This window comes from Pollicipes pollicipes, unplaced genomic scaffold (assembly GCF_011947565.3).
Source record: "Pollicipes pollicipes isolate AB1234 unplaced genomic scaffold, Ppol_2.1 Scaffold_4002;HRSCAF=4701_pilon_pilon_pilon, whole genome shotgun sequence".
NCBI classification, from domain to species: Eukaryota; Metazoa; Arthropoda; class Thecostraca; order Pollicipedomorpha; family Pollicipedidae; genus Pollicipes; species Pollicipes pollicipes.
Window position 1 is genome coordinate 4,960,852 of NW_023596420.1, and position 11,316 is coordinate 4,972,167.

An 11,316-nucleotide genomic window follows, 5' to 3' on the forward strand; every position below is an offset into this window, starting at 1 on the left:
TACACGAGTTACCACTGCTTCAATGCTCGAGCACAGCCAGCGGCCGTGTTCAGTGGGGAAAGACGAGAAAATCAGGAGAGAAACAGGGAACTGCGGTAGGTGGGGCGGGCGCAGGGCCCCCAAAACCGGGAGATGTAATGCTGCGAGAAGGAGATTGCAATCACAATCGTGCAAAAAAAACAACGATAAATTGCAGTCAGCAGTGTCAGCAGTGTCAAGAAAACCTGCAAGAAACAGGCAGGAAGGAGGCGTACAGAGTGTTTTACAAGTTCCTTCTCACACTTCTACCATGTGTAAAACACTTGAAGCCTATGTGAATTTTTATTCATATATTGTCATTCTCCCCATTTAAATCCAGACAGTCAGCAGTCGTATTTGGTTGCCAGCTTGCAGAGCATAAAGGGTGGAATGCTTACCTACTTCCTCTGCACCATTCCCTACAGCTTCGGGGTACTCTCACAGGAGTCCATCTCGCTGAGATGCGCCTTCAGGGTGTCCCACAGACAGATTTTCTACAAAAACCCACATATATCTGGCCTGATCATAAATAACAGCTTTGTGTGAGGCGCATCCACTCTCAAGGCTGCACATATCGTACATGAGTTCTGATGCCCTCTCTGCGCCTGTGCGCGCCGCAACAGTTCGTCTTATACAGATCACACATCGTTGTCCCGTCGCATCGCCATTCACCTGCAGGACGGTGCTCCAGACAGACACATAAGAGTAACGCGTGGCTCACAGCTCGTCCGGAATATCATGTCTGATGACACCACCACCATAGCCAAGTGCGCTGACGAGGAAAGCCTCATGACTAGAAGCCGTAAACATTAAAGACAGGGATTACATCATTTGCCGACAAGTGGACAGGAAAGGTACCCGATCTTTACATGACGAGAGACCTTTTGCACCCAGTGTCCTAGAATTGCCGGCTTTGGGTGTGAAGCAGCACCACATGAGGAGGGATTTTTCACTCCTTTCCCCCATATTTTATGTGATTTTTTCACTCCTGCCTAACACCGTCTAATCGCACATGCCAAACCAATATTCCCCCTTCTGAGGTTTTCAGATGTCATTCAAAGCCGAGCTCACTTGAAACCACCACGCATAAACAAGGCTCCGCAGAACCTGGACACCTATGGCTATGCCCTATGTCCTGCCTCACCTGCACCTGAATCATGTCTATGTATGCAGAGAACACGGGACGCCAGGTACCTTCAAGCCCAAGCCCAAGCCCAAGCCCTTCAAGCATTATGTGACAGATTTTAAGTCAAATCAGCTGATAACAAACTGTTGCCAAAAAAGCATAAGTCTTTATATTTATTTAACTACTTTTTTGCTATCATACGACTGTGATACCACTTTATTCTTCCTTCCTTTCCAATTACCTTCAGAGGTGCCATCTGTTTGCTGAAAATGCTGACCAATTTCTCTGCAAGAAGGTCCAACTGCAAACTTGCACGTATTTTATACGTAAATTGAATTAATTCGCCAGCCGCCCAAACATGTTTGATATGCACCCAAGAGTAAACAATTCACAGGCAATGCAGGAGACAACTTGAAACACGAAACTTAACGCCGTTTTTGCCCTGTTAAACCCTCAATTAGCTGTTTTTGGGGGTTCATGGCGGAGCTCGATAATGATAAATCTAAGCTTTTTGAGCGTCTAACTCACCGGCCTACCTGAGAAAGTTATCCCTATGCTGCCATACAGAGCTTTGGGACAGACCTGACGCGGCTAATACAGAAGTACTTGATGGCGAAATTCTGCCATCTGGAAATGTTTATGATACACGCATTTTACTTGTTTTGCATTTTAATCTCGTAGGTTGGTGGACATGATTAATTTTTATATCTGAGGGGGGGGGGAGGTGAATGGGATGACTCTGTCTGTCAGCAAATCATGCGAAAGTGCTGACTTTTTGTTTTGAGGAATGGGAAGAAGGGTGGCCTGAAAAAGCCAGTAAGTTTTTTGTGGGCCAAGTAATTACTTACCTCACCTGCTTTCAACACATGATTTGCAACCAGAGTTAGCCATTTTCTTTTTTAATCCATCGTGTTTGTCATAAGACGAATTATGACGTCACAAGGCATGCGATGGGCTTGTTTTGTTCTCCATTCTAGGGCATTAGCCCTAAATTTCCTGAAGTGGTTCCTCATGATTGCTTTGACCAGATGTTTTCCATAGTTGTCATGGTTTGCTGACTGGCAAAGGACTGTTATGTATATATGCACTTTATTTTTAATGCGGACACACTCTAAGCTGAATAACAATAATAATATCAGGTAAGTTTTAGTACGTAGCAAATAGTCAGACTATCCCATTTAAAATATGAAGTTAACATCTCAAATTGTGTCATTAAATATGAATATGCAAGCCTAAATAGATGATTTTGCTGCAGCTGAAAAGGCAAGCAGCAATGCTGGTATGACCATCTAAAAGTTGTTACTTTTGGAGAAGAGAGATTGTTTTGAGGATTTATTGTGGATCATTGCCCTTGACAGAGGCCAACCATGGCAATCAAAATAAATTGTTCGAAGTGATTTTAAGTGTTTTGATTTGCATGCTATCAGCTTTGTCTAACCTCATCACACATACACAAATGAGCTGAACAAAAATGCAAGCTGAAACCAGCCCAAAATTAGCTTTATCATGTTTTTATCACGACTGCTGCTGTCAACAGATAGGTGGGTTGAGAAAATGTTCAACGTATGGGCTACTCTAAGTTAGGTTTAGTTGGTTGAGTGCATGGCAAGTGGCAATAGGAATTGTGCAAGAATCAGTAGCTCACAACTGCTGCTGTGATACAAACAGATTAGACAGGATGAGATGAAGCAAGGCCTCTTTAGGTTAGGCATAGTTAGGCTACTTTCATGGAAATAAGCATTGGTATTTTGTATTTTGTATAATTGGTATTACATTGGTAATGACAAAATGCTTGTGTCCCTGATTCCATCGTAACACAAGCCAGAGGTATGTCTGTTGTGTTTGACTTGGTGTTGGGCTGATGTGTAGGAGTGCAAGGCTTTTTTGTTGGTTTGAGTGCTTTATGCGTGTTGAATTCTCGGTTGTTATTTTGTTGTTGTATTCCTTTGCGTTGTTTTGTATTAAAAATGCTATGGAAGGAAAGCGCAAAGTGCAGTATCAAATTATCGGGGTTTCATAAATTCTTAAGCTTGTTACGCTGTCATAAAATAACTGTGCTTTAAGGTATTCTGTTTCACTGTAATGGCCTAAGATGTTTAAAAACAAAACGGTTTTGTCAGGTTTATGATATTACGCCCATGCCAACTTGAAATAGATTCTTTGTTTGCTGAAGTATCAGTCACTAGCGCATAAGTTCCATCTTCTGTGAATTGAATTTTCCACTCCCATACGGTCTTTTTCCAATGGAATTGTTCACTCCCACCTTAGTACAAAAACGATTCTAGCTCACTGTTCGCACCCAGGTAAAGGAGTGTGAATGTGGGTTTCTTGCAAAGTAGTTTGATGAAATATGTGTGTGACATTGATATTCATATTGTGTATGTAACATTATTGGTATAAGTAAGCACCCGTACATACCATGTACCTTAATCTTTGTAATAAACACATGAAATGTGCGCTTCGTTTCTCCAGAATTACCCTAGAATTTAGTGCCTCATTCTGCACGCATGTCATAAATTTAAATGAATCAGCTTGGGATTACCGGAAAATGACATCAATTCGCTATCAATCTGAGGCGTTATCGAATGCATTATGTTTTGTTGTTATACCTGTTTTGTATTTGCGACTATGTTAACGTATCTACAGGTAGTGTCCCACGTTTGTACGGAGTTTTTAACCGCAATAGCCATCTCGAAGATCATTCTGTGCAGCTCATAGCCCTGCCCTTAAGTACACCAGTATTTATAACTGAGATTATTTCATCATATTCGATGCTTGCTCCGTTATCTTCAGATATGGATCATTCCTTTTAACGAGACATTATACGGTAACAAGAAAGGTGCATACACGCATAACTTTTTTTGATGGAGGGCAAGTTATCTGGAGCATAGAAATCGTTGGCAAGAGGAAACAAATGCCCGATACGCTGTCATCTTAACCGATATATACATATATATATATATAATATACTATGTACATTTTTTACATATAACATATATCAGTAAAACTATATATATATAATATATATATGTATATATATATATATATATCTATGTATATATATATATCTTGTATATATATCTATATATATATATATATCTCTCTCTCTCTCTCTCTCTCTCTCTCTCTCTCTCTATCTCTCTCTCTCTCTCTCTCTCTCCTCTCTCTCTCTCTCTCCCTCCATCTATCCATCTATCTATCTATCTATCTATCTATCTATCCCGCATGTGCCTGTGTGTTTCGAAAGCTGTTTGATGAAGACTTAGTACTAGAAATACCAGCGACTGTGTTGTTTATATCTCCCAAGATGCATTTGTAATCCTTTCACAAAGCGCTCTATGCGGTGTGCTTGTTTAGGACAAAAGCAAAGCTCGTTGGGAGAAGAGCCAAAGCGGACCACACTCATGTCACTTTTTTGTATTTCGCCGATGTTTCGTCAACCCTTTGACGTTCTCATTGCATATAGCCTTAATCACACTTACCACACAGAATAATGTGGGTGAGGTGGCACGCCCATCATTGAGTGCGATTAATTGATAAACTTACAGACTACGATAGTCTTCTCATTGCAGCCTTCTGGAAAGATATAGAACACTAGCGAAATCTTTCTATTTTCCATTTTTGTACGAATATACAACACTTGCTACTTGTCCGCAGGAAACTCCTCTAAAGCAAAAGTAATGGAAATCTATTCCTCGCAGCTAAATCGCCACGCATTTAGGTCTTCATTTGTTCCAGGTACATCATATGTGAATAGTAGGTCTGATCCGCGGGCTCAACTGGCTCCTTCGTATAGGCATGTGGTTCCCCGCGTGTTGTAGGTCTGATCCGCGGGCCCAGCAGGCCCCTTCGTATAGGCATATGGTTCCCCGCGTGTTGTTCCCCAAGGTCTGATCCGCGGGCCCAACAGATTCTGATAGGCATATGGTTCTCCACGTGTTGATTTGTCCATGGATAGGTGGGTTGATGCCGCGTCGTCGCGCGTGCCTATGTATACAGTCTCGAGCTATGTGATGCTCTCACATGGTAACATCTGTCTATGACAGTGATATTATCGACCATTTGTTGTCTGCTGAGTCGCTGGTCATGGTGGGTTTTCGTGTGCGTTCTTGGGTCGCCGTTCTGGATGTGCACTGCGATGAGTCTACTCAGCGAGGCGGTCATCAGTCCAACGTAGTTGCGGCTGGGGCGGAGCGCAGTCTCAGTGAGGGCACTTGTAACTGTCTGTTGCACTGCTTGTTTCAGCAGAGATGCATCACGAGTTGTATTGCTTTCCAAAGAAGCGAACGCAGCGGCGGATCTCGGTAAAAGATAAAAATATTTGGATATATATATATATATGTATATATATATATATATATATATATATATATATATATATATATATATATATATATATTTATATATATATATCCAAATGCGCGTAAGAAAGACAAATGATTACCGCCGGCAAAACAAATGCAGCATATCCTACTTGCACATTTCCCCACATCCCCAGCCCCCACTCACACAATTTCGCACCGATTGAGCTTGAGCCATAGACGTGACAGCGGGTACTGACTGAACCCTCAGCTAACTGGAAGAAGCCCGGTTTTGTTCACTCCGCGGTAATTCTCATTCGCCTCAGTCGAGTTAGTGTCCATTGTCGGAGCCGACATGACTCATCCTGGCGCGGTTGGAATTGGTGCCATTTACCCGCCATGACGGGCAGCTGAATCCCCCGCCCCGTCGCTGCTGCGCGCGACAATGGCGGCGCGTTCCGCCCGGCACGCTCAGGCCGCTGGCAACGGGGTTCACTCGAGCCGCGCGGCCGCCGCCGCAGGCGGTCACGCGACAGGTCACGTGACCATCAGCTGCCGCACGTGACCTCCCGTCAGCAAATGTTGGCGTTCTGTGATATGTGGCGCTTCTGGGCGGGGAAGGGGATGGGAGGGGGAAGGGTGATCATCCGAAGCCATCGTAGATGTCAAGAATCACGAGATAAAATCGTAAAGAGGGAGGCATCGTTGTCCGCAGAGAACCCTCAGAATCGAGAGCATTTCGGCGGACGTTGTGGCTGTGCGTAATGTGCAAGTACCATAGTGTTTGAAACGGACAGATAAATGCATTTCAAGGCGTGCAATGTGACGTTGCAGAACCGGTTCCCATGAACGCCGATCGGGGCAATTGCATTCGTTAAATTGCATGACTTGCAAGCACTTGCGTACCTAATTTATGTGCTATGCCTGCGTGTAAAGATCTTGATAAGACTCAACTCGTCGCGGTCATTGTTGCAGAAGTGGTAAATAATATAAACCTTGTGCACAATGACCGGATGCCGTAATGTACCTCTCCTGACACACGCAATATCCCAAACTAAGTAATGCGATGACACTGGACGCGATATGTGACACCGCAAATGTGGTACCCAGTGTAGGTAGGTAGCCACCCATCAACGAGTTCGGACTAAAACTCCACGTGCAGCACTGACCAATATGACCATGGCGGACTCTCCACCACAACCTATTCGAAAACAGCCCGTCCCCTGCCGGCCTACATTCGCCATGTGGTTACCTCCTACAGCCGACCGCAACACGCCGGCTGGATATTGATTCCACGTGGCACAGACCACTGCTTATCGGCCGCATCTGGCGTAATTACAGTGATTAAATGCCCGATCCCGCCCCTCACCCCGCGTCCTCGGCGCCCCAATCAAACGGGCCCTCTCCCTCTCCCCTCGGGCGCTCCGCGGCGTCGAACGGCCCGCGGCGTCGCGCCCGTGATGGTGGCGTGATAAAAAAACGGGTGGGGCCGCGGGGCAGATGGTCGGCAGCGCGTCGTCCGCGCTCGCCGCGTAATGATGGCAGGAGCAAATGGCACTGGACCGTCGTCGTCGGTCACGCCGCCGACCGGCGTCGGACATCAGCGGGGCTACCGCACGTGCGTCGGTGCGTCATGGCCGGGCATGCCGGCAAGCGTGTGCGATATGACCAATTCTGATCCAGGCCGCAACAGGACTGCCTTTCGCACGCGTGTGTGCTCGCACGCAAGCACGCGAGGTGCATGCAGCCAGCGCAGGCTTCCATGGGGAGCGTGCGGGAGAGGGTGCACGCGAGCGGGGCGCGAGTGCAGCGCCGTCGCCGCGTCATTTTTGTCGCGTCGTCTGCAACCGTCCCCGGCCGGCGCCGACGCCACGTGCCCCAGCCCCGGCGACGGTGGGAGGCCCGCCCGGCGTCCCGGACGTCTCGCATCGAGGTCGGATCGGGGCGGGGCGAGCGATGACAGCATGGAAACACGGATCACTGTAACACGATCCCGTCGGCACGCATGAAAAAAGAACGCCAGCTTGTCCGTATTTGCATAACAGTGGTATCTATGGAGTTGAGGGTTCTGAAATTTTTACCTTATGGTGCGTAGGTACTTTGGAGGAGATTAGAGGATAGGACGCGGCGTGTGAAAACCTTTGTCTGCCGGTTAGGCACTTATCAGATTCCGGTGTTTGCATAATTGAGGAGTTCCCCGCCTTGATAAGTCCAGCAACGCGTGCGAGAATGGCCAGCTATGTGTAATACACTTCTAACTTGATCTAACGACAAAGGATTCCATTCCAAATGAGCTCTTTGAAAATGTAAGTGTTATGCTATCACGCATTAATTATTTTCCCTGGTTTTTGTTCCGGGCAAATATCTTCCCATCACACTCCTAAAACCAGCGCCAAAGCTTGATACAAAAGGATATGTTTCAGGGCAAATGGCGTGCGTTGTTTTTCAGCGTTTGCTTGGTTCAGTGTTTGGCATGAGCTAACCATTTTGGGTCTATAGCGGCTTGAATGGGAGGAGGAAGAAAAGTAGACTATTCTGTTATCTGTCATGCATCTGACCTAAAACAATGTGGGCGAAACCTGTGCCTGTCGAGGCCTCGAACGTCCGTTCAGCGTGCTGCCAACACCAGCTGCATTACGAGCTCGCGTTGCGACAGCGAGTGAAGCTGGAACTGCTCTCGCCTACCTTTGACTGTAAAGCACCGAAAGATAGGGCCACTTTTGAGCGACATCGTGTGGAGTTGGTGAATAACGAATGTCATTTATGTGCGATTGGCACAGCTTCGGGTCCTGAGGAGCGTGGTCCGAGTGACAGTATGTCATATGATGGAATGACGGGATCATCATCAGACAGTCGGCGCAAAATGGGTCGATGCCGAAGCGCCCTAAAACACCAAATCACCACGTGATGAGACATTTCATGAGAGTAGCCAGATGCCCGTATGGTGCGAATAACCAGGCCTCATTAAAACCGCTTTCGGGCACTTGAACGTAGTCAGCTTGCGCAGTAGAACGACACGCTGTTTTTTTTAACTACTTAGTGCGTTGATATCTGTAATAATCGCTGCATTCAAAACTTCTGCCCCCTGCACGGGCTCCTCTAATCCAGTAATGTCTCGATCCCCTCCCCTCCCCTCTCCTCCCTCCGATCCCCTTCCGGCCTCTGCATTTGGCCGCTCCTCCCTCGCTCTCCCCCCGCCCGTCCTCGCGTGACCCGAGGTCGACTGCGCGCCCTCCCGACCAGCCTATGACTCGGCCGGCGGTGACAGCGGCGAGCGGTCACAGGCCGGTGGCTTGATCGCGCCGTTGTCAACGTTGCAGGGTTGCAGCGCTGACGGCAGCGGGCCATGGCTCGCTTCCGGCTGCGTGCACGGCCACATGCGTGCGGTGTCACGCCGCAGTGGAGCTTGCTGGCCGCAGCTCTTCGGCGTACCGAACGTGACCCGGATATGTCGCCGGCTGACTCGCTCCGACACCGTGGATTGGAGGCTTCGCTGTCAGTTCAAGGCGTGCCGGTGCATCGTGCAAGCGCTGAAGCCTGCATGGGGCTGCACGCTGAGCACGTGCATGGGCTTGCATCGCGCACATCACTCCGGCGACCAGCAGGAGCCGCTGCGAGGCGTTGCGCCGCGATATGCCACCAGGTGACGTCGCGTGCGCCGCCAAACGCCGCCTGCGTGAAAGACGCGCGGCACAATGAGCCATGATGAATGGTGACACGCTAGGAGAACTGATCAATGGGCTCGGCGTGCCGGAACATAACGCATTGGCTGTTCCGTTCATTGGAGGTGGAATCAATCTTCCGGGACGGCACGGTGTTTCTGGAAACAGCGTGGTAAATCAAATATTTTTGACTGGTCAGCTTTGAGAAAATTGTTTGAGGTCTTGCATGGTTTGAAGCATGTTATGGGCTCATAAGTCATGTGAGCGCCCGGGTTCCAGGCCTGGGTAAGCGGGCTATAACTGATAAATCGAATTTCTTGCAACCAAGCCTAGCAGTTTTAAAGGCATAATTCGCGAGGTCGGTTTGGTAGCATTCGATACAATAATGGTAGGACCGACAACATGCAGGATGGGAAAATCAAACGAAAAATAGTCTTTAGTATGATATTTCAGCACAACTACCATCACATCCTGTATTGTGGTCAGCATTTCCTGGTACCAATATTTTAAGCAGATGATTTGCATGGGATGGTGGATAATTTGATCACCAGTAATGAATGCCTTATGTGTAAAGTTCATGTGTGCAGCGTTTATTTTCGCTTTCACGATCTATTAGAATATTTTAATGGGCGTTAGAATATTCAAAGTTGAGTACCAATGAAAGGTATCTCGCAGAAGCCCTCCAGCGCGGCCTGCACTGGCAGCCAATAGAACGACATCATCACCAGCCCCGACCGCAGCCCCAGCGGCGGACCACCACCACACCTGCCTCTAACCGTTGCGTGCGGGGAAGGGGGGTGGGGTGGGGGGGGGGGGTACTGCCGCCGCCTCAGCTTGGCTACTCCCCCGCCGCCCCCGATCGTATCACCCGCGGGCGGCCCGCTCTCTTTTTAGGCAGCCCCGGCCGGAAGCAGGCCCTGCGCCGGGGCCTCGCGGGGCCTGCTCACCTGTGAGCCGCGTCCGGTCTAAACAGCAGCGACGGCAGACTTTCCCAGGGGCGGCCCGTCGCCTCCCGCCCCGCCGGGAGGCACTGGTCCAGTAACAGCAGCGACGGCAGACTTTTCCAGGGGCGGCGCGTCGCCTCCCGCCCCGCCGGGAGGCACTGGTGCAGTCAAGGACTCTCCGGAACTTCCAGCGATAACCAATGACTACTATCCCATGCCGCACAGCAAAACACTGCAACTAGTTTTGTCTGGATGGTAGGTAAAGTGGTCTAGCATGGTGAGCAGTTATTGCAGTAAACTAGATGGTTTTCAAAAGTCTAACTTCACAAACCGAATTGCCAGTCATACCCAATATGTGTATATATATTCTTCTCAATGCATTTGTGCTATTCATCTAGGGAAGAAAGAAAGAGAGAGAGAGAGAGAGAGAGAGAGAGAGAGAGAGAGAGAGAGAGAGAGAGAGAGAGAGAGATATATATATATATATATATATATATATATATATATATATATATTTCTCTCTCTCTCTCTCTCTCTCTCTCTCTCTCTCTCTCTCTCTCTCTATCTATATATCTATCTATCTATCTATCTATCTAATGTTTGCCAGCCATGGACCAAACCACGTCCCTGTATTTGTGGTCTCGTCATTAAAACGTCATCTTCATCAGCTGTCGTTTCCGTTCTCACGACGACTCTGGAGCATTCGGCCGTTCTCCGGGCGGGCGCCAGCTCTAACCCTCCCGCTTAGCATACATAATTCAGCGCTGTGACAGTGTTTGCATAAACAATGATGTGATAATGAATCAGCCGCCGATGGCCGGGGGCCATTGATGCGGTCCTGGCCAGCGGCGCCCGTGACAGCAGGGCACATTGATGCGGTCCCGGCCGGCGGCGCCGGTGACAGCAGGGCACGTTGATGCGGTGCCGGCCAGCGGCGCCGGTGACAGCAGGGCACGGATCCGGGTGGGAGGGAGCTGGCCGTGAATCAGAGGGAGGGCTAGAGCGAGGCAGAAGGAGTGATATTTCATTCATTTGGTGCAGTAATTTAGGTCAGCGGAAAATGAAATACTAGCTTCCTGCCGGGTACGATGAATGGAGCAGCCGACAAATGTGAGGCTTAGTACAAAACAACAAATAACAATATGTCATATAATTTGGTCTTTGGCCCTGCCAGCTGGTTGGATCCATATCCTAGTGGAAGGGCTATTCAGGTCGAGTGCTTGAAGCGGATCGCCATCGAAATTGATCTGATCCCGAAGATAGCT